At 44.4% G+C, this 23462-nt stretch overlaps 1 protein-coding gene and 1 long non-coding RNA gene across 3 annotated transcripts in view; one reads left to right on the plus strand and one right to left on the minus strand.

Moving 5' to 3' along the window:
- Nucleotides 1-23462, minus strand: part of SASH1 (SAM and SH3 domain containing 1) — a 205029-nt gene that overhangs the window by 123991 nt on the left and 57576 nt on the right. The window lies entirely within an intron of this gene.
- On the plus strand, nt 13987-16890 carry LOC146405948 (uncharacterized). The gene is made up of 2 exons (XR_014844930.1): nt 13987-15525; nt 15824-16890. It is a non-coding gene; the product is annotated as an uncharacterized LOC146405948 (long non-coding RNA).

A 23462-nucleotide genomic window follows, 5' to 3' on the forward strand; every position in this document is an offset into this window, starting at 1 on the left:
TATACAGTAAGGGAGGGGGCAGGGACAGAGTTCCCTCCCTGCTCACCTGCCTACTGGTACCTGCATGGCTCTGGCAGCTCAGGCACCAAAGGTAGCCCTTTACTGTATTTCTTGGACAGTGCTACGTGCAGGTACTACGGTCACAGCAACTGAGCCATTGCTCCTATGGTTATGAAAAGAGATTCTGGTTTAAAATCTCACTTCTCATCCACACCAAGAGGAGGGCCTCCTCCTCCTTGCCTGTCTCATGATTTGGCTGGAGGGAAAGTTAGAAGAATGTACATTCTCCATCTAGGGAGAATTCTGCTGCATACATGATGATGGACTAAATGGCTCAATATATAGAGTCCTGATAAATAAATAAGGAAACACTACTTAGAAAAATGGGCAAATGACTATGAGAGGAACCACAGAAATAAAGATCCAAAAATATGTGTTCTTAGAAATAATCAAAGATTTACCATTGAAAACACTATGAGGAGTCCCCATTGTGGCTCAGTGAAATCAAATCCGACTAGGGGTTGGGGGTTCGATCCACGGCCTCGCTCAAGTGGGTTAAGGATCTGGCGTTGCCGTGAGCCCTGGTTTAGGTCGCAGACGTGGCTCGGATCTGGTGTTGCTGTGGCTCTAGCGTAGACCGGCGGCTGCAGCTGATTAGACCCTGAGCCTAAGACCCTCCATATGCCAGGGATGTGGCTGTTAAAAAAAAAAAAAAAAAAAAAAAAAAGGAAAACACTATGAGACTTATATGTAGAATCTAAAATGTGACACAAATGAACTTATCTATGAAAAGAGACTCACAGACATAGAGAACAGACTTGTGGTTGCCAAGGGGAGGCGGGGGAGCAGGGGGAGGACTGAATTAGGAGTTTGGGATCAGTAGGTGCAAACTAGTATATACAGGATGGATTAAAAAACAAGGTCCTACTGTATAGCACAGGGAACTAGATTCAATATCCTATAATAAAACACAATGGAAAATATGAAAAAGAACACACACACGTACATACATAAAACTGAGTTACCGTGATGTACACCAGCAACTAACACAACATTGTAAATCAACCATATTTCAATACACAGTTTTTTCTTTTTTTTTTTTTTTTTGCTTTCTAGGGCTGCACCCACGGCACATGGAGGTTCCCAGGCTAGGGGTCGAATCAGAGCTGCAGCTGCCAGCCTATGCCACAGACACAGCAACACAGGACCCTAGCCTCGTCTTCAACCTACACCACAACTCATGGCAACACCGGATCCTTAACCCACTGAGCAAGGTCAGGGATCGAACCCTCCACCTCATGATTCCTAGTTGGATTTGTTTCTGCTGCATCACGACGGAAACTCCCAATACATTTCTTTAAAAGCAAAAGTAAACAAAATAAGACACTACGAGACTAGTTTTCAAACTGATTATGTTTTCTTTTCCTGATAACATTAAATACTAAGAAGTAGAAAATAAAAAAAGAGCACAGACATACACGCTGCTAATGGAAATGCAAACTATACAATATTTCCAGATGGTGATTTAACAGTGTTCGTGACGTCTTTAAAATGTGCCTACTTTTCACCTGTTAAATTCATACCTAATCATCTACCCTAAAGATAATAAATTACGAAGGTGAGGATGTACATTTAAAGTTATTCATGGTCACTGATTTTTATAATAACCGCAAACTGGAAAACACCTAAATAAACTGAGGGATACATAAATAAGCCATGGTGTGCTTGCAAGATAAAAAGGTATGTAACCATTCAAATTCAAAACACTGAGCAATATTTAACAATAGAAAAGGTGTTCCTTATTGAAGGTTAAGGAATCTAAGCAAGCACACTGTATGTACGGCTTGATCCCAATGCATATTTGAGTATATGAGTGGACATACACAGAGCAGAAATTCCATGGAGGCAGGAACTTCTGTATGTTTTGTTGACTGATAAATCCCTAGAACTCAGCAGTGTCTGGCACTTCGCAAGTACTCACTATTTGTTGAATGAATACAACATATGTACAGACAACAGCCTGGAAGGAAATAGGCTAACCTGTGGTTAAATGAGAGGTGGGGGTAGAGGTTAGAGGTTTCAGCATAATTATTTTGCTTTTTAGGCTTTTCGGTATTTTGCTATTTTTCTATAATGTGTATTACTACTTTTACAACCAGAAAGCAAGACAAAATGTTTTTATTTAAATTTGCCTTTTTTCCTAATGTTATTCCTTCTATAGAGCTAGAGTCAGATTTGGCTTAAATTTTACACACACACACGTAGCACACCCTCAAGATCCTGTACCTGGAGTCCCCGTCATGGCTCAGTGGTAACGAACCTGACTAGTATCCCTGAGGACTCAGGTTCAATGCCTGGCCTCATGCAGTGGGTTAAGGACCCAGTGTTTCCATGAGCTACAGAAGGGGTCGGATCCCCTGTTGCTGTGGCTTCAGGCTGGCAGCTGAAGCTCAGATTCTACCCCTAGCCTGGGAACTTCCAAGTGCCTCGGGTGCAGCCCTAAAAAGACAAAGAAAAAAAAAAAAAAAAGAATCCTGTACCTTAACTGGGACTTGGAATTTCCAAGGCACAGAAGAGGTATGTTAATTTTTAAAAATCTCATATGATAATTGACTCCTTTTCTACAAATAGATCTTTGTGGAACACTTGTCATTTAAAGATCCATTATTCAGGAGTTCCCGTAATGGCTCAGTGGTTAACGAATCTGACTAGGTAGGAACCATGAGGTTGCAGATTTGATCCCTGGCCTCGCTCAGTGGGTTAACGATCCGGCATTGCTGTGAGCTGTGGTGTAGGCTGCAGACATGGCTCAGATCCTGTGTTGCTGTGGCTCTGGCGTAGGCAGGTGGCTACAGTTCCGATTAGACCCCTAGCCTGGGAACCTCCACATGCTGTGGATGCGGCCCTAGAAAAGACAGAAAAACAAAAAAATAAATAAATAAAAATAGTTTAAAAAATAAAGATCCATTATTCAGCACACAAACACACAATTCACAGTACCTTAGTTTTTTAATTGCATCGTGCTACTGAAGATTCTGAAACATCAGTTAATTGGAATTTTCCTCACAGAAAATTTGCTTTACTTTCCCCTTCTCTTAAACTGTCTCCTTTCCCCTAGCATGGAAAGAAGGAATTAGAAGGATTTTCTCATCGTCTCTTAACTAGCCTCAATCACCTAAATATCACCAGGGTGTTAATTAGAAAGTGGTTATTTCATGTAAGATTATGCACATTATAGACGCAGAAAATTTGCATATATACAAACAGTAAGCCAATTTGCCCCTATTAGATAGTATTTTTTTCTTAGGAAAGCAAACAAACAAAAGCCTCAGAAGAGTACAAACAGGAAACACATTTGGACCTGATCTCCAAGGGCAGAAAACAGATGGACGGCTCTTTCCGAGCATCTGCAGCAGGACAGATAAAAGCAGGGAGTGCAAACACAATGACCAGCCTGCCTGGGAAGCTGGATAGGAGAGCTGGCTGCGTCCCTGAACACTACACGTCTCTCCAAAGGCTAAAATGAACCTAGAGATACGACTGCTAGGTGGAGAATCAAGAGAATCAGGAGTCTTACATGGCGCTGGGAGGTCCAAAAAAAAAGATGTGATCCTTGCAGTGATACGGTATCATTTCTAAATCATCTGTGTTTTTCTTATCAAGCCAATGTATGCGAACTCGAAGCACTACTAACTTTTCATTTATTCCTTAAAATTCAAGGCAAAGAGAACCCAAGGATCAGAGTAGTCACCTATACCACAAAACCTTGAGCTAGGAGAAATAGTTAGCACCCTAACCATTGAATTTTAAGTGTTAAACATACACATTTTGAAAGTTGCTATGCAGAGTCTCTTTGAATACCCCAAATTTTAATTGCCAGACACATGACCTTAACAACGCATGAAAATGCTAATCACATAAAGAGAAGAGGATCGTTGGAAATGGAGGAGGCTTCAGTTCTTTGCTATAAAGTATTCAAAGAGCAATGAACAAACCCCTCGAATTTTACCAAAAAAAAATTTTTTTGGGGGGGGCGCACCTGGAATATGTGGAAGTTCCAGGGCTAGGGGTCGAATCAGAGCTGCAGCTGCGACCTACACCACAGCTTGTGGCTACGCAGGATCCTTAACCCACTGAGCAGAGGCCAGGAATAGAACCCGTATCCTCATGGGCACTATGTCAGGTTCTTAACCTGCTGAGCCACAACAGGAACTCCCCCAAACCGTTTTCATGCTGACATGAGCCATGCAGCACATGAGAATGACTTGAGCAGGCAAGAGATGGGGAGAGGGGACGGGGATAACTGCCAGGCAAGATTCAACATTGGGGAAAAGACTGGTTGCTTCAAAACTGTTGAGGCTCCTTACAGTCATGATTTGGAGTCTTGGAGTTAATGAATATTTCTGACAAACATTTAGGAAAATTAAAGATGCTACCTACCTTCTCCATAAGCTTTCCCCAGCCCACTAAGACTCAGATCCTCCCATAACACCATCTAACCATACAGCACTACAATTGTCTATATTCATCTGAGGACTTCATGGAAGGTTTCTGGGCAGAGGTGGCTCATCATTAACATCCCAAGACCTAATAAAGCACTGGGGAGAGATTAAGTATCTACATGATCAATATTTGTGGGACGAACAAATGAATGAAAAGTAGTAGAGGAGACAGGAAGTGGAGAGACCATGACACAGAAAGCCTAGTGCCTTGTACATAGTAGGAAACCAATACACATTTATCAACTGGGTTAAAATTTCTATTATATTTTTAACCCCTGGGTATTCACATTAAATAAACTGATCCATAAAGCATGAGACAGACAGTATGTTGCAAAATAAAAACAAGAAAATCACAGAAACATGTTCACGAAGGGACAGAAAGCTCGCCAAGCTCTATCTCCCACGACATGTGTCAAGGCTGTTGTCAGGGACCACACAGACTGCCATTCATTTGGCTTTGCTTATCCTGAGTAAGCAACCAGGGCAAAAACTGAATGGAGTAGTTTGGGGGTACATAAAAGCAAGTAATTATTTTCTTGAAAGATCCTCTCTCAAATAATGATAGTCAAAGGGTACCCACTTAAAAAAATTGAACTCATGGATTCAGTTATCCACAACAAGGTATTCTCAAGTAACCAGAGAAAAGAGTCGCAACAAACTTCTTGGGGCTACTTGATACCTCATCTACACCAAGTAATTACCAAGCCCTCATCAAGGCTCATTCTCACTGCATCCCACTTCCTCACCTGCTGGCCATCACTGGATCTCCGCCTATCAATTGCATGCATGTCGCAGGGCCAATTCCGACTTGAGAAGCAGGTGCTTCAGCAGTACTTTCTGATTCATCATCATCATCATCATGACCAGCATCATCACCACTGTCACCATCACCGTCAACATCTTCTTCTTCACCTCACTGCCATCATTACCAATGTCAATCACCTGCTTCCTTGGTGCCACACACCATTCGGGGCACTTTGCAGATATCATTTAATCCTCCTAGAAACCTTGCGAGGTAGCAAATTTTACTATTCCCATTTGACCAGCTAGGAAACCGAAGCACGGAGAGACTACAGACCACATGCTAGAAGTCCATTTGCGTCCAGGGCAGACACTCTTAAGGGCTCTGCTTACATCTACCAGCCCTTCAGGTCACTGCTCCGTGCTGACAACCAGGCAACCTGTAGCTTCCTGAGTCTGTCCTCCTTCCCCGCTCCTTAGCCTGAACCCAAGTGTTCTGCTTTGCTGTTTTCATTGGTCTTCTCCCAGTACAGGGGTTCCGCCCCATTCTGGGTGAGCCTGGTGACAGAGTCCCATCCACCTGCTCATGGACCTAACAATGGACAGACACCCACTAGGAGCTGTTCTCGGCTTCCCGGTGCGGCCCATACCTGACTCCTCTGTCCTGAGGACCCCCACCGTCTGCTGCTCGCCCAGGCTTAAACTTCCTGCCGGAGACCTGAGCCCTCTGGGAGATCCTGCCATGAGGCCACTCCAGTGGTTGGGTCTACCCCCAAGCACTTGTCTCTGAGGCACCTTTCTGATCCTGCCATCAGTCACTGGCCTTGTTGACAAAACTTGGAAGTTGCTAAGGGGGTAAGTGAATCTTGGCTTAATAATTACCCATGTCCTAGGGAAGATCGTGGGTTACCGAACCACTTCAGCTGCAATCCAAGGAAGATGCATTCTGCCTCGAGGCAGCATAACCTGGAGACACCAAGACACTGTTCTGAGCTGGCGCTGTCAGCACGGTAGCTCCCTTCCTTGTCCAAGACGGGAGGAGCCTGCCACCTGTCAGATACCGTGCAGATTAACGAGGTAACACTTGTGAAGGTTTTGTGGCGTGTAGCACACATGTTGTCCCGGGAGCTCACACATGGCATTCCACACTGCAAAATTCAAGAGCTATTTTTAAAGCCTATCTACCAGTTGAGCAGAACCAGGAGGCCACCACGCTTTCTCTGGAGTATCTCAAAAGGAGCATACAACTGGTGGGGATTATTGAACAGGATGGAAAAGGACACTTCAAAGAAATTATTTACAAAGAAAAAAAAATTATTTAGAAGCCACATCCAGTTTTCAGGGAAACCTCCAAGAGGTTGTTTTGTTTCATCTAGTTCTTTGAAAACAAGCCATTCCAGGGTGAGAGAGTGGGGAACCTATTGCACCATGTCTGTCCAGATGTCATTTCCAGGTAAGAGAGGGAGTCACATGCTGGGGGGCTGGCAGAGGGCACCGAGGTTTGTGGGATGGCCTGAAACCTGTAAACAGCAAGGCCAGCGTCTCTGAGGCCCTGGTAGACCTGCTCGGTCAGTCAAGTCAAAGTGTCCTGATGGCTGAAGGTTTAAGTGTGGGACCCCCTCTCCTTCGCCAGACTGTTATTACAGAAAGCTTTCCTGGCTTCAGAAAAACGAAAGGTTTATTTTTATTTATTTTTTATTTTTTTGTCTTTTTAGGGCCACACCTGCGTCATATGGAAGTTCCCAGGCTAGGGGTTGAATGGAAGCTGCACCTGCCGGCCTGCACCACAGCCACAGCAACGCCAGATCTGAGCCGGATCTGTGACCTACATTATACAGCTCACAGCAACACCGGATCCTTTAACCCACTGAGCAAGGCCAGGGATCGAACCCATATCTTCACAGATACTAGTTGGATCCTTAACCCACTGAGCCACAACGGGAACTCCAGGTTTATTTTTATTTTTTGTCTTTTTAGGGTGACACCCGTGGCATATGGAAGTTTCCAGGCTAGGGGTCCAATCGCAGCTACAGCCGCCGGCCACAGCCACAGCCACAGCAACCCAGGATCCGAGCCATGTCTGTGACCTACACCACAGCTCACAGCAATGCCGGATCCTCAACCCACTAAAAGAACCTGCAACCTCATGGTTCCCAGTCGGATTCGTTTCCACTGAGCCAGGATGGGAACCTCTCCAGGTTTATTTTTAATGCATGAGGGCAGGTTGCTCATCCTCTTAAAGAGTGCCACCTCCTGCCAAAGAGAATCCTGGAATTGAGTGGCTACGTTTAATGGACTGCCTTTGGCTAAGAGGTCTGCGGGGTAGTCTCCCCAAGTAGGTGTATTCTTCCCAGGACAGCCACTGCAGTGGTCTCCTTTCCGCCTGGGCTTTCCCTTCTGTAATTAATTGACTGTCATGATGACACTATGGTGACCTGTGACCTGCTGGCTGTCACGTGATTACCACCAATTTTTAAGTTCTTGAAGCTTTTCAGGAGCAGGTGTGGACATGGTCTCGGTTCCATGACATTTGTCTTTCTGGTATCTACGCTCTGAGACAACAACGCTGATCACACCAAATGATGCTCAAACCTAACAGTGACCCTTCTTTGATTTTTTTTAAGTAAACTATCCTGTGGTGTACTGCCTATAAAATTCACAGTTTTCTCCAAGTATTGCTTTATCAATCTTGTTTTCTCCCCACAGAAATGTGACACACTAAGGGGACCTTTTAGAGAAAAGCCTCGGTCAAAGCTAGCCGGGGTCAGAAAAAGCGATGTGCTGCCCTGGTGTTTCCTATTTAGTAAGTGGGAAAAGCACAACGTAGGAAAAATCAGTGCCCAGGCCCCTTCATAGTGACCAGAATTTCCTAGGTAAATGATTACCATTAATATCAACATGTAAATTGTTCAGTGGACACGCACGCACCAGTAGGACTCAGTGGTTTCCTCCACCCAGTGAAAAACACTCAACATCAATTCCTAAATTCATTTACCATTGGAAGCCCTACCCCTTTGTCATCATAAAAACAAGAAAATAGTCTGCTGTCTTGAATGCCAGATAGCGGCTCACACTGAGCAGCGCCATGCCCTCTGCTTGGTGCTTTATAAATACTGAGAAACGTACTCATCCTTCCTGGACTCTACAGAACGTAATAAGCACCACGAGGGAAGACTCTTCATCCATTTTCTTCACCGCTGCAGCCCCAGTGCCTGGCACATAATAGGCGCGAAATAAATATTTGTCCAATACATTACAAGAAAAACATTTCCCATAGTTCTCGCTGCAGCCCTCAAAGGTACAGATCAGGTTTACGCCTCTTTTACAAAAGGAGCTCTGAGCCTCGGAGACATTAAGTGACTCGCTCCCGGTCACTCACGCAGCTAGTAAGTGGCAAAGCGGGGATTTCTACTCCCCTCTGCCTGCCTCCGACACCTCCCTGAACCTCCCTGAACCACGCTGCCTGAGAGTCTCCTACAGTCAATTAAGCTACTAAAACCATCCGCATCCAACAAAATGTCCATATGAATACACAGTAGACCCCTGAATGTGGATGGGGGTTAATCTGCATACAATTTAGAGTCAAATCTGAGGTTCTTTCACATTCACGGAGGAGTCAACTAACCAAGGGCAAGGCAGTACTGTAGTATTTAGCATGGAAAAAAACGTGCATGTAAATGGACCCTTGCAGTTCAAACTCCTGTTGTTTAAGGGTCAACCGTACACGCAGGAACACTTTAGAAATTCTTCCCATTACATGCTTTCTGATTGTGCCTTTTGACCTAATATTGAGCATGTTTGGGGGCTCAAATCTAATTATTTGGGTGCTTCCACTATTTCTTTATGTAATTACCTTTCTTTTTAGCAAATACGATACCGACTAAAGCAGAAAAACAAGCCTTTGGGGATGACGTTCGCTGGCTGTAAATATGAACGGCGGGCCCCTGGCAAAGGGGGATGGGAGAGCCACCCAGGCTTTAAACATTTTTCATTCTCCAAAGAGGGGAGGTCACACTTCTTCAATTGTTTTTCCCCAGACTTCATGAAGAGGAGGATCGATTCCCCCTATTATTTAGTCTTCCTTGTTATTTTTTATTCTTCACCATCCTTCTCTTCTCTTCTTTTTGGCGCACAGACAGGTTCAACTCTCCCCGGAGAAAGGGAAGTGGAGAGGAGAGGCAGGGAGGGGACAGGAGAGGAGGGCAAAGGAAGAGGGGGAGAAAGGAAGGCGGGCAGGAAGGGAGAGGGAGGGCGGGAGGGAGGTTGGTTAACTCTCTACTCTCTGTGTTCATTCCTCCAGTGCCAAAGATCAAGCTTCTTGAATGGATTATCCATAGGCCTCCATTCGCCTCCCACAGACCCATTCATTTCAAGTTCGGTACCAAGAAGATGGTGATGAGCAAGTATCAGGATGCACCTCTCTAACTCCAGCTGTGCCTCTAAATCAGAGGGCACCTGATTTACATCTCAGGTCCCTGGCTCTACAGCTCCCAGAAAACGCCAGGATAGGACCTCAACCTCCACACCTTGTAAAGTGAGCTCCTGCTCTTCCACACACCTCGCCTCCTACTCGCTCACCTGCAAAAACCCATGCCGGCCTTCCAGCATCTTCACTCACCGCCCCTTCCAATAGACTCACTGAAGCACCAAGCATTTCTGGCCTCCATTTCCTCATTTCCATTCCTACATCTGGCATCTTTCCGTTCTCTCACATCTGGACTGCAGCCACATCCTCCTAATTGCTCTTACTCCTCCCAAATAACTGAACACACTGTTGATCCATCCAACATCCCGAGAACATAATGCTTGTGTCATTCTCCTAATCAACAGTTTTCACACGGGGAACCCTCCTACAAGGTTGGTGGGAATGTAAATTGGTACAGCCACTATGGAGAACAGTATGGAGGCTCCTTTAAAAACTAAAAAAAAGATGGAGTTCCTGTTTTGACTCAGCAGGAAGGAGCCTGACTAGTATTCTCAAGGATGCAAGTTCAATCCCTGGCCTTGCTCAGTGGGTTAAGTATCTGGCGCGGTAGCTCTTATTTGACCCTTAGCCTGGGAACTTCCAAATGACGCAAGTGCAGCCATTTAAAAATAAAAAAATAAAAAAGAGCGGGCATATGATCCAGCAAGCCCACTCCTGGGCATCTATCCCAAAAAAACTAATTTGAAAAGATACATGCACTCCTATGTTCATAGCAGCATTATTCACAATAGTCAAGACATGGAAACAATCTAAATGCCCATCAACAGAGGAAGGAAGACGTGGTACTTACAAATACTACTCAGCCATAAAGAAGAATGAAATAATGCCATTTGCAGCTACATGGATGGACCTAGAGATAATTATACTAAGTAAGTTAGACTAAGAAAAATATCACAGTATCGCCTATATGTGGAAATACAATGTAAATGAACTTATGTACAAAACAGCAACAGGCTCAGAGACACAGAACAGAATTGTGGCTGCCAATGAGGAGGAGGGGAGGAGAGATATGCATTGGGAGTTGGGGATTACCAGATGCAAACTCTTATATGGAGCGTGGATAAACAGCAGCTCCTACTGTAGAGCGCCGTATCCTGTGGTGAACTATAATGGGAAAAAATTGTTTCAATGTCTCCTCCTAACAGAGCAATGTCACATTACTAAAATTGGCATTCAAGGTTGATACACACACAACCTAACTATACAAATTACTTAATCTCACTAATTTAATTGAAATCAAACTACGCTAAGTTCCCTTGAATATCCAAACATGATTCAAACTAATTACTAAAGTAGCTCAAACTACTAAAATTACAGTTAAGGTTCCTGCATTTGGTAAGAAATCAAGACACACACCAGGTTTGCACAGTTTTAAAAGTGGTAAATATTTCTCTAGAGTCTCATTAAAAGTGTTATTCCGAATCACAGAGTCGCTTTCTTTAAGAAATGTCTCTTTCCTTTTTCCAACAATAATGATTTTCCTGTGATTCTTTCCCCATATACTTCATGACACAGTTTTCCAATTTGGAAGACTTGTTGCAAAATGAAGTAACTATGGCACAAATTTTAAGTTTAAAAACCAAATAATAGGAGTTCTCGTCATGGCTCAGCGGAAACCTAAGTAGCATCCGTGAGGATGCAGGTTAGATCCCTGGCCTTGCCCAGTGGGTTAAGGATCTGGTGTTGCCGTGAGCTGTGGTGTAGGTTGCAGACGCAGGTCGGATCTGACGTTGCTGTGGCTGTGATGTAGGCCGGCAGCTACAGCCCATATTTGACCCCTAGCCTGGGAACTTCCATATGCCACGGGTGCGGCCCTAAAAAATTTTAATAATAATAACAAATACTTCTTTGTATCATTTTACATCATTTTTAAGCAACTTTTTTTTCTTCTGTTTGTGGATGCTTTACGGGTAACTGTAGACTATTAAGGAATCCTTATCTCCAAGTGCCAGCACCTAAGTAGATACCTGCTACTATTGTCAGGAGAGGGTGAGGTACAAATTGAAATTATTTTTTTAGGGCTGCACCCACAGCATATGGACGTTCCCAGACTAGGGGTCAAATTTGAACTGCAGCTGCCAACCTATGCCACAGACATAGCAATGTGGGATGTGAGCCACGTCTGCGACCTACACCACGGCTTGCAGCAACACCAGATCCTTAACCCACTGAGCGAGGCCAGGGATCAAACCCACATCCTCATGGATCCTAGTCAGGTTCATTTCCACTGAGCCACAACAAAAACTCCTCAAATTGAAATTTATGTGAAGAACAAACACTTGGGCCTTCTTAATCATTTCTTTTTTCTTTCTTTCTTTCTTTTTTTTGGGGGGGGGCACACTCATGGCATATGGAGATTCCCAGGCTAGGCGTCTAATCGGAACCGTAGCCACCAGCCTACGCCAGAGCCACAGCAAAGTGGGATCCAAGCCACATGTGTGACCTACACCACAGCTCACAGCAATGCCAGATCCTTAACCCACTGAGCAAGGCCAGGGATCGAACCTGTAACCTCGTGGTTCCTAGTCGGATTCGTTAACCACTGAGCACCAACGGGAACTCCCTCAATCATTTCTTAAGTGAACTCTGATTTTCTCCATCCTTCAGGCATAATCTAGCCGAAATGATCCTTCATATTTGCAAAACTGCAACGCTCTAAACATCTTGAAATGTGGCACGCCAGATGTCCATGTGCTTTTTTAACACTTCAACTACAAGTCATAACAAGTCATGAGTGTCAAGATTCAGTCTACTTTCAGGCCACAAATGTTATGTAATAACACGAATTTTACCAAAATGGAAATTAAGGATTTGAAAAACTAATGGAAAAGTAAGCCATCAAGAGTATAGCCTGCGTGGGAACTGTGGCAAATATTCTCATTATGGTCTCTGAGCATAATGGTTCACACACAACTGGGAATTTTAAAGGGATTTCATGCTTCATATTAATTTCATCAAATTTTACGTAGAAAATTACTAAAAGCCCAAATGATGAGCTCCCATTGGGGCACAGCAGAGATGAAGCCAACCCTCATCCAGGATGCAGGTTCAATCCCTGGTCTTGGTCAGAGGGTCAGGAATCTAGCATTGCCATGAGCTGTGGTAGAGGTTGTAGACGCAGCTAAGATCCCGTGTTGCTGTGGCTGTGGTGTAGGCCGGCAGCTGCAGCTCCAATTCAACACCTAGCCTGGGAAATTCGATATGCCATGGGTGCAGTCCTAAAAAGAAAGAAAGATCCAAAAAAAGACTGTTCTGGAATATAAGCAATCTCTTTTGTGACTTGAACATGCAAACATTAAAAATATAACCATGAGCACTGCTTTGCACAACACTGCCTTTTCTTATGGCCCAAACACACCCACCTCAACATTCAGCAGTTTCTCACGGCGAGTACTCATCAGGATCACTCTACAAAACACCCTCTACACCCACTGTTACTCCACAGGGGTGCGACTGACACATACCAGTAGGTTTTCTGTAGACAAGTTCCTGATGGGAGAAGCAGCGGTATTCGTGTCAGGCCATGTCTTGTGGTCCGTGGTGAAAGTCACTCTTCGAGGGGCCAGTGTGCTTCAGGACTGCCCCTGACAGTTCAACTTTATCAAAAGCACAGGGACTCACCTTCTTTTATTGCCAGGCTTTAAATATAGATTGTAGTTTTTAAGGACCATCTCAAAGTCGCTTGGGTATGAAATTTCTCATAGACCCCCAAGGTGATGTCGGTATAAAAATTTCTCCCTTCTCTCTCTCTTTTTTTTTTTTTTAAAGACTTTATTTATTTATTTATTTATTTATTTATTTATTTATTGCTATTTCTTGGGCCGCTCCCACGGTATGTGGAGATTCCCAGGCTAGGTGTCCAATCGGAGCTGTAGCCACCAGCCTAGGCCAGAGCCACAGCAACGCGGGATCCGAGCCACGTCTGCAACCTACACCACAGCTCACAGCAACGCCGGATCGTTAACCCACTGAGCAAGGGCAGGGACCAAACCCGCAACCTCATGGTTCCTAGTCAGATTCGTTAACCACTGCGCCACAACGGGAACTCCTCTCCCTTCTCTTATTCACTTATTCTTCTCTAATTCCCTTACTATAACAATGACGGCAATTGTCATAGCATTTTTGGGCATTTTAAAGAAAACAAAACTGAACCTGAGAATTCCTTTAAACAAACATTAAAACAGGAGAATATCTAAATTCAATACTATATTCACACAACGCTATCTTCTTACGACCCTTTTCTTTCTTTCTTTCTTTCTTTCTTTCTTTCTTTCTTTCTTTCTTTCTTTTGCTTTTCAGGGCCTCACCCGTGGCATATGTAGCTTCCCAGGCTAGGGGTCAAATCGGAGCTACAGCTGCCAGCTTATGCTACAGGCACAGCAATGCAGGATCCAAGCTGCATCTGTGACCTACACCACAGCTCACGGCAACACCAGATCCTTAACCCACTGAGAGAGGCCAGGGATCGAACCCACAACCTCATGGTTCCTAGTCAGATTCATTTCTGCTGCACCACAACTGGAACTCCTTCTTACAACTCTTAATAACTGGATATACAGTTAATCACCATGGGCCTCTGCAAGGTACAAGACACTGTGAAGCACCAGATACTGTGGCAAATGCAATTAAATTCAGGGAGGCAATTAAAGCCAGCCATCTTGGCACTTACGATCTAGTAGAAGAGCTGAGATAAGTGCACAAATAATAATGCAAGGTAGGAAAGAACAAACATCATATGAAAAGTATTATAAAACTTACAAAAATTCAGGACAAGTGTCACCTCCCTTAGGGAACCAGTGAAGAGACTGCAGAGGAGCTGGCATTAGAGCAGGATGCAGTGACAAGAGTAGGGAGTAAACGACAGTCTAGAGGCAAGACATGGGGTGGAATTGAGGCAGAGACTGTTTTTCTTTACAACAAATCTCTCAAAATTATGTGATAATGCATGCACTGCATGCAAATAAAAGCTAAGGGTGTACCTTACACGATATACAATAAATAACTCAAATGGGACGAAGACCCACATTTAAGAGTTAAAACCACAGGGGGAAAGCCGCATGACATTGTCTTTGGCCATGACTTCTTGGATACTATACCAAAAACACAGGCAACAAAAGAAAAATTAGATAAACCAAACTTGATCAAAGTTAATGAAATTTTGTTCATCAAAGGACACTATTAACAGAGTAAAAAGGCAACTCAGAGAATGGGAGAAAATACCTGCAAATCATATATTTATTTGATAAGGAATTAAAATATTCAGAATATATAAAGAACTCCTACATTACAACAACAAAACAACCCAATTTGAAAATGGGAAAAGAAAAACGTGAATAGACATCTCTCTTAAGAAAATACAGAGATGGTCAAAAAGATGCTCAACATCACTAGTTATCAGGGAGATGCAAATCAAAACTATAATCAGGTATCACTTCACAGCCATAAGAATGGCTATTCTTTTTTGAAAAAGGAACAAGCATTGGCAAGGATGCAGAGAAACATAAACCTCGGTGCATTGTTGGTCAGAATGAAAAATGGCACAACCGCTACGGAGGTTCCTCAAAAAATGAAAAACAGAACTACAGTAGGGCCCAAAATTCCACTTTTGCATATACACCCTCAAAGAATGGAAAGCAGAGACTCAGAGAGGTATTTGTACACCCATGGTCATAGCAGCATTATTCCCAATAGCCAAATGGTAGAAGCAATCCAGCCGTCTACTGATGGATGAGTGGACAAACAAAACGTGGTATACACATACAATGGAATATTATTCAGCCTTTAAAAAGCAAGGAAGTCAGCCACACAGCTTCCAAGCTGGGGAATTTAGGGCAAATCTCTTCATTTCTCCAGGCTTCTGTTTCATAGAGTTCCATGCTCTTATCTTGGAAGCATATTAAATCCAACCAGCCTCTCTTCTGAGGCTTAAACTACCTTTACATATTCCTGCCAGGAATATAAATTGGCCTCCTGTTGCTCACCCCCCAGAGGTCAGGGAGCTCACTGCCTATCCAGGCTGGGATCTTTGGATGGAATGTCCTCATAGTAAAGGAACTTATCTGTGAAAAAGAAAAAAAAAAAAAAAGCAAGGAAGTTCTGACACATGCTGCTACATGGGGAAACCTTGAGGACACTATACAACGTGAAATAAGCCAGTCCTCAAAGAACAAATACTATATGATGCCACTGATATGAGGTACTAGAGGCTAAATCCATAGAAACAGAAGGCAGAATGGCTTCCAGGAGTTGGGGGAGCAGGGAGCAGGGACTTACTGCTCTGTCGGCACCAGGTTTTGGTTTTGCAGAATGAAGATCCTGTGGCTGGATGGTGGTAATGAGAGCACAATGAGGATATATTTAACACCACTGAAATGTACACTTAAAGATGGTTAAGATGGCAAATTTATGTTATGTGTATTTTACTACCATCTTTTACTACCATCTTTAAAATGATAAACAATTTTTTAAACTAAAAAAAAAAAAAAAACCCAGAAAGCTAAAGCAAACTAAAACAAGTCCCACCATCCTCACTCTCATCCTTGTCATAAACAAGGGCCTCCTAGGAGGAGAGGGGAGGGAGTGGGATGGACTTGGGGTTTGGGGTTAGTAGATGCAAACGATCGCATTTGGAGTGGAGAAGCAATGAGGTCCTGCTGTACAGCACAGGGAACTATATCCAATCATTCATGACAGAACATGATGGAAGATAATATGAGAAAAAAAATATGTACATACATATCACTGGGTCACTTTGCTGTACCGCAGATATTGACAGAACATTGTAAATCAACTTTAATTAAAAATTTATTTAGGAGTTCCCATTGTGGTTCAGCAAACCTGACTAGTATCCACAAGGAAGTGGGTTCGATCCCTGGCCTCACTTGGTAGGTTAAGGATCCAGAGTTGCTATGGCTGTGGTGTAGGCTGGACCCCCTAGCCTGAGAACTTTCATATGCTGCAGGTGCAGCCCTAAAAAGAAGAAAAAAAAAAAAAAAAAAAAAAAATTTGAGAGTTCCTTTTGTGGCTCAGTGGTTAACGAACCCGACTAGGATCCATGAGGATATGGGTTCGATCCCTGGCCTCGCTCAGTGGGTTAAGGATCCAGTGTTGCCATGAGCTGTGTGGCGCAGGCCAGCAGCTGCAGCTCCAATTCGACGCCTGGCCTGGGAACCTCCAAATACCACGGGTGTGGTCCTAAAAAGCAAAAAAAAAAAAAAAAAGAGAGAGAGAGAGAAAAGAAATAAATAAAAATTTAAAAAAATAATGTGTATATATATGTATGACTGGTCACTATGCTGTACGGCAGAAATTGGCACAACACTGTAAATCAACTATGCTTTAATAAAAAATAAATTAATTAGAATTCTTCTAAAAATGCCCTCCCAGACCTGAGAAGGGCCTATCCTCTGGCCCCAGATATCTCTGCCTTCTTCAGCTCCTCTCTGCCTTCGGGCCAACCCCCTAGGGCCAGATCCTTCTGGAACTACCTGGATCCCTATGCCCAGCCTCTTAGCACTCAAGCTCTACAGTCCACGGGTATCCTAGAAGAAGACAGACCTATGTTGGCTGCCTGCCTCTGCTGGGAGCTGATGCACAGGACACTGTTCCCTCCAGGCTTCAGCACTGAGTTTAGGAATCTGTATACAAACAGCAACATGCCTAACGCCGCAAATTAAAATAACACATGCCAACTGCATTTATTTATACCTTCTTCTTTATTTCTTGCTGTTCAGAAACAGATTTCCCTCCCACCGGCCATGTCTGCACTGGATCGCCTACTGAAATCTTTCAGAGTGATTCTCTGAGGTTCAAGTGGTAAGAATTCCAGTCACAAGAAACAAACAAACAAACACAAGTGTAGCTGAATAAATCCTTAGCTGACTGGCTAGTGTTCAGCATTTGCATCCTCTTGCATCAGACCAGGTGAGCAGTGCCCCGCAGTGAGAAGCGTACCTACCTGGCCTGTCCTACAGCCCTGTTCCTTCCTCTTTCCTCAAGTCAGTGAGACCTGGGCATAAACACACCTCCACCTAAAGAAGAAAATATCTCCAAATTCTCCACTGCTTTGGAGGCCACCGCCCAGCACAAGATGGGTTGGGTTCCAAGCATTACCTTGACAATTGCTGGGGATTTATTGGGGAGGAGAGGGGCTGAGGTAACAAAAGTCAGCTTTAATATCAGCAAGATATCACATCCCATGGTCAGGCACCATCCCGTTTTCCTCTGGATGTGCTGGGATCCAGAGGCAGGGCCCGCCCCACCAGGCAAGGTTCTGTGGGAAAATGGAGTCCAAAAAGAATTCGCCCCCAAGGGCATGAGGGAGGCTGCACAGCCCCAAGGTGGCCTTTTTCCCCAGGGCAGTACAGACCCAGGAGTGAGGGGGGCCCCAGGCGGACAGAGGACCCGGTGGTGAGAGGAGGCGATGAAGGCGGGAGCAGGTGATGAAAAGCGGGAGCAGGTGGGTGAGGAAAGGCTGGGAATGCCGTGCAACAGGTGGGGAGGAAGGTGGCACATGGGCAGGGGAGTTCCTTGTGTCTGGTACCCTCAGCCCCCGCCCCCACCCCCTGCAAACCAGCCCTGGAGTAGAACAGGGCAGAAGAGGGGCAGAAACTCCTATTCTCTGTGCTGCTTGCCCCTAATACCACCAAGGCAGGGGCGGGGGCAAAGGAGGGTCCTCTCTGGCCTCTTGCCTCCCTGCTCATCCCTCCCTTCATGAGATTTTCTACAACCATGGCCACTGGCTGAGAGTCTCCTCCCTCCCTCCCTCCCTCCCTCTCTCTCTCTCTCTCTCACACACACACACACACACACACACACACACACACACACACACATACACACACACACACCCCAATACATCAACACACACGACACCTGCACACAGTGATCCCAGGCAGGGGGCGGGGACTAGGATGCCAGGGCTGGAGGCTGGAGGGACAGGCAGGCCTGTGAGAGGGGCTTCTGTGCGCCCCGTGTGCAGGGGGTGGGGTGCAAAGAGGAAAAGGGCGGGGAGAGGGAGGCAAGAGGCAGGAGGAGCACCCCCTCCGCCGAGCATCTGCTCTCTGGCAGGAAGGCCTGTAAACTAGGGGCTTTTCGTCCAGCTGTCCTGCGGGCAGAATTAACCATCTGTTCCAAGTCTAGGAAGAGTTAGTGTCGGATCCTTCTTGGGTCCCCACCCAAGCTTCGAACACTTGACTTAGTACTTTTTCCCCTCTCTGCTGTTCTTAAGTTCCATGTGCATGTCTGGGAGGCTCACTTGTGTTGGAAGGAAGGGAAGGAGGGAGAGAGGGAGAGCAAGCAAGCTGCCACCATGGAGAGCTCACCGTCAGCAATACACAATGGGGAGGTTGGCAGTGGGGTGGGAAGTCAGTTTGGAAAAGACGGGGCACCCTACTCCAGCTTGTACCCAGATCATTCTCACTGGATCCTGGGTTTTTACATTTAGATACCAATTTTAACACAGTAGCCGATCCCTTAGAACCATATTAAAAAATACGTTTACACAAGCAAACTTTAAAGCATGAAGGAGATTTTTTATTATCAAATATACTTTCACTGGGAGCCTTTTCTCCTCTAATCAGAAGTTTGAACCTCTTAACATATTTTACATTTTTAATAGCCAATGGATTCATTCTGTAAGAAAGGCACTTTTTTTTTCCCAGAAATATACTTTCCAAAACTTTCTTTCAAGTTTTTTATGCTTAGTTTAAAACCTGAGAATAACAAGAAAGCTTCGGTTTTTTCGGAGACAGACATCCCGATCTCCAAAAGGCCCAGTTACTGTCATTCATTCATCCCACAGCTATTTATTCATCATCTACTACATGCCGAGAACTGCTCTAGCCACAGAAATGCAGTAGTGAAGAAGGCATTTACTCTACACTCACTGTAGAAAGGTGAAAAACAGAATACAAAGTTCTGTGGGATTCTGGAAGAGACCGCACAACTTTGTGAATACACTGAAACCAGGGAACTGCACACTTAAAAGAGCAAGGTTTATGGTGAGTGAGTTATGAGCTCAGTTCTAAAAACCTCATTTTAGGGAGTTCCCATCGTGGCGCAGTGGTTAACGAATCCGACTAGGAACCATGAGGTTGCGGGTTCGGTCCCTGCCCCTGCTCAGTGGGTTAACGATCCGGCGTTGCCGTGAGCTGTGGTGTAGGTTGCAGACGCGGCTCGGATCCCGCGTTGCTGTGGCTCTGGCGTAGGCTGGGGGCTCCAGCTCCAGGCTCCAGCTCCGATTAGACCCCTAGCCTGGGAACCTCCATATGCCGCGGAAGCGGCCCAAGAAATAGCAAATAGACAAAAAAAAAAAATAAAAACTTCATTTTACAAAGTGCTACGGGAGTGTTCTGAAGGTAGATGATACCCACTGCATGCGCTCACGAGGCAGGTACTCAGTGAACGTCCTACAAAGAATGCAATCGGCTGGGGTATTTAATTAAAAGACGAGACCTCCTTGAAATGCATACATGAAATATATTCTTACATATATATTCTACATATAGCCATCACACACACACACATAAAACATCCTGGCTATTACTATCATCGACATTAACATTCTTTTTTAGGGACACACCCATGGCATATGGAGGTTTCCCACGCTAGGGGTCGAATCAGAGCTGTAGCTGCTGGCCTACACCACAGCCACACCACCACCAGATCACAGCCCTGTCTGCGACCTACACACAGTAATGCCAGATCCTTAACCCACTGAGCGAGGCCAGGGATCGAACCTGGCCAGGGATCAAACCTGCATCCTCATGGGTACTAGTCAGATTTGTTTCTGCTGAGCTAAAAATAACTAGTAAAAACTAACTAAAGCTAACACCAGCATTATCATTCTAACGATAAGTGCCCTGATAAGTCCAGCCCTGTTAAATGTATCCAAACCTGAGGTGTCTCCTTATGTTGCTCTAGTTTCTGGCACCAGATAATCTGAGCAACCGTACAAGTTTTTGTCCAATTACTCAGAAATGAACCTTGTGCTTGATTTTAGGTTGCAGAGGCCTGACCCTAGCCTGAGGTACCTGCTCTTCCAGACCAGTTCAGCAAGGCTTTCCCACCAACAAGCATCGCAGCCTTCACCTTTCCTACTGCCTTCATGCTCGCTGCATCTCCACGTGAACTGGCGGAGAACTAGGAGGTGCTGTCAGCAGACCTGTTTCACCCACTTGTGAACATGACTAATATCATCTTATCCTTGGCTGTCCTGTTCTATTGCGACATGAACTTCCTGAAATGAGGCTTGTGTTTTCGGTTCCTAAAAACTTCCCCAATGATACCACCTAAGTTACTGAAACACGAGAAAACCAGTGAATGTTGTTTTTGCTTTGCTGGTTTTACCAGTTCCTTATATTTGCTTTCAGGAAGAATAATATATGTCATCATCAATATTTATTCCATAATACACCAAAATTATAATAATATAGAGCTCTCTCCTATTAGGTTATTCTGTTAAACAAGCAGAATTTTCAGGAAAAGGCTACAGATACAATAGTAAAATGTTTTTACTTTATTCTTGGATGCAATTCTTTGAACGTCTCTTATCCTCTGTATTCTCTAACAACGGAGGGGAGATCCTGCTGTGGTGCAGTGGGTTAAGGACCTGGCATTGCCACAGCTGCAGCTTGGATTTGTCTTATTTGTTTGTTTTTTGTCTTTTTGCCTTTTCTAGGGTCGCTCCCACAGCATATGGAGGTTCCCAGGCTAGGGGTCGAATTGGAGCTGTAGCCACCGGCCTATGCCAGAGCCACAGCAACCCAGTATCCGAGCCACATCTACGACGTACACCACAGCTCACGGCAACACCAGATCCTTAACCCACTGAGCAAAGCCAGGGATCAAACCCGCAACTTCATGGTTCCTAGTCGGATTCATTAACCACTGAGCCACGACAGGAACTTCTGCAGCTCAGATTTGACCCCTGGCCTGGGAACTTCCATATGGCACAAGTGAGCCTCCCCCTAAAACACTGGGAATATAATTTAACAGATTCTTTTCCTTCTATTCACTTTAAAATTTTTCTGTGTCTCCATCTGCGAACATTTCTCACCATTCTCAGATGACTGCATCTAGCACTGAGTCAACCCTTTTTTATTTCCCACTTCCACTCTGCCAAGGGTAAAGCATCATGTACATCTGTGTGTATGCAAAGCGAGAAGGCAGGGATGAAGTAAAGAAAGAATAGAGAGTTCCCATCGTGGCTGAGTGGTAATGAACCCGACTAGGATCCCTGAGGACGCAGGTTTGATCCCTGGCCTCGCTCAGTGGGTTAAGGATCCGGTGTTGCCATGAGCTGTGGTATAGGGTATAGATACGGCTCAGATCCCATGTTGCTGTGGCTGTGGTGTAGGCCAGCAGCTGTAGCTCCGATTGGACCCCTAGCCTGGGAACGTCTTTATGCCACTGCTGTAGACCTAAAAAAACAAAATAAAAATAACAAGAAGAAGAAGAAGAAAGAAAGAAGAGAAAACTTGAAATTCCAGGAAGCTACTTAAAATCCAACTGTTTAAACTACTTTATATTATTCTTTATATATTTATATTATATTACCCAAACTAATCTGTAAATCAAGATTTACTCCTGGGAGGGGTATGGGAGGAGTTGGGGGGGAGGGGCTGGGCTCTGGAATCTCCTGAGAATCAAAATGCAAAGGGGGGAGGGGTTCAGAGATTTTCCATCAACCTCCTTGTTTCAAATCCCATCTCTGATACCTACCAACTATTTTTTGAACAAGTCTGATTTTTATGATTACTACTCATCAATACTTCAATACTTAGTATTTCTATTATAAATAATCATATGTATTACTAGAAATAGTCACTGAGCTCTAGCATATACCCAGGAACTCTGCCAAGTGCTCTACAAACATGACCTTTACAACAACCTGACAAAGCAGCCACTGTCATCCTCATCAGCTGGGGCCCAAATTGAGGTTCCCGGCAGGTGTTCCTGGCAGGGACGGTCCAGACAGGTGGGCAATGCAGCTTCCCCACCAGGTTATATGATGTGTTCCCCCCCGCCCCCCCTGGAGCACCATTTTCTGCCTCTGCCCAACTGAAATCATGAGATTACTAAGACTCATCTCACGGGGGTATTAAAAGAATTAAATAAGATAGTAGATGCCGATGCCTCATAACGTCCAACGTAGTTTTAAAATGTCATTATTGCGACAATTATCACATCGTTATTATGGCCTCCTCATACTTTACCCTTCCTTCCTAGTTATTGGCAGTGCTTTAGGTAGTGAGGCAGATAAAGTACCCTGAGTTTTACACATGCTGGGTTATACTGGTGATCCACATGCAAAATAGCTTCACTGCTAATTATCATAAAATCACCAGCACTTAAAAGAGTCATAAGAAACATTAAATGGCAATGGATAAGCAATGAGGGCCTCCTGTACAGTGCAGGGAACTATATCCAATCTCTTGGGACAGAACATGGTGAAGATAGTATGAGAAAAAGAATGTATATATACGTATGACGGGGTCACTATGCTGTACAGCAGAGATTGGCACAACACTGTAAATCAACTATAATAAAAGTAAACAATTTCTTGAAAATTTAAAAAAAAAACCCATTACATAGTGAATTTTTCCTAAGTTAAAATTCTCCTTTAGAAAGAAAGGTTGAATCTTCATGAGTCAAGTCACTGACTCCAATGAAGAATTCAAATAAAATATCAAAGGAGATTCCGACAGATGAAAGAGATCAAAGGAGTATCT

Source organism: Sus scrofa, chromosome 1 (assembly GCF_054392235.1).
Source record: "Sus scrofa isolate SSC_HxYL_T2T_F1_AM1 chromosome 1, Sscrofa_HxYL_maternal_Yorkshire_Landrace_v2.0, whole genome shotgun sequence".
Classification (NCBI taxonomy): domain Eukaryota; kingdom Metazoa; phylum Chordata; class Mammalia; order Artiodactyla; family Suidae; genus Sus; species Sus scrofa.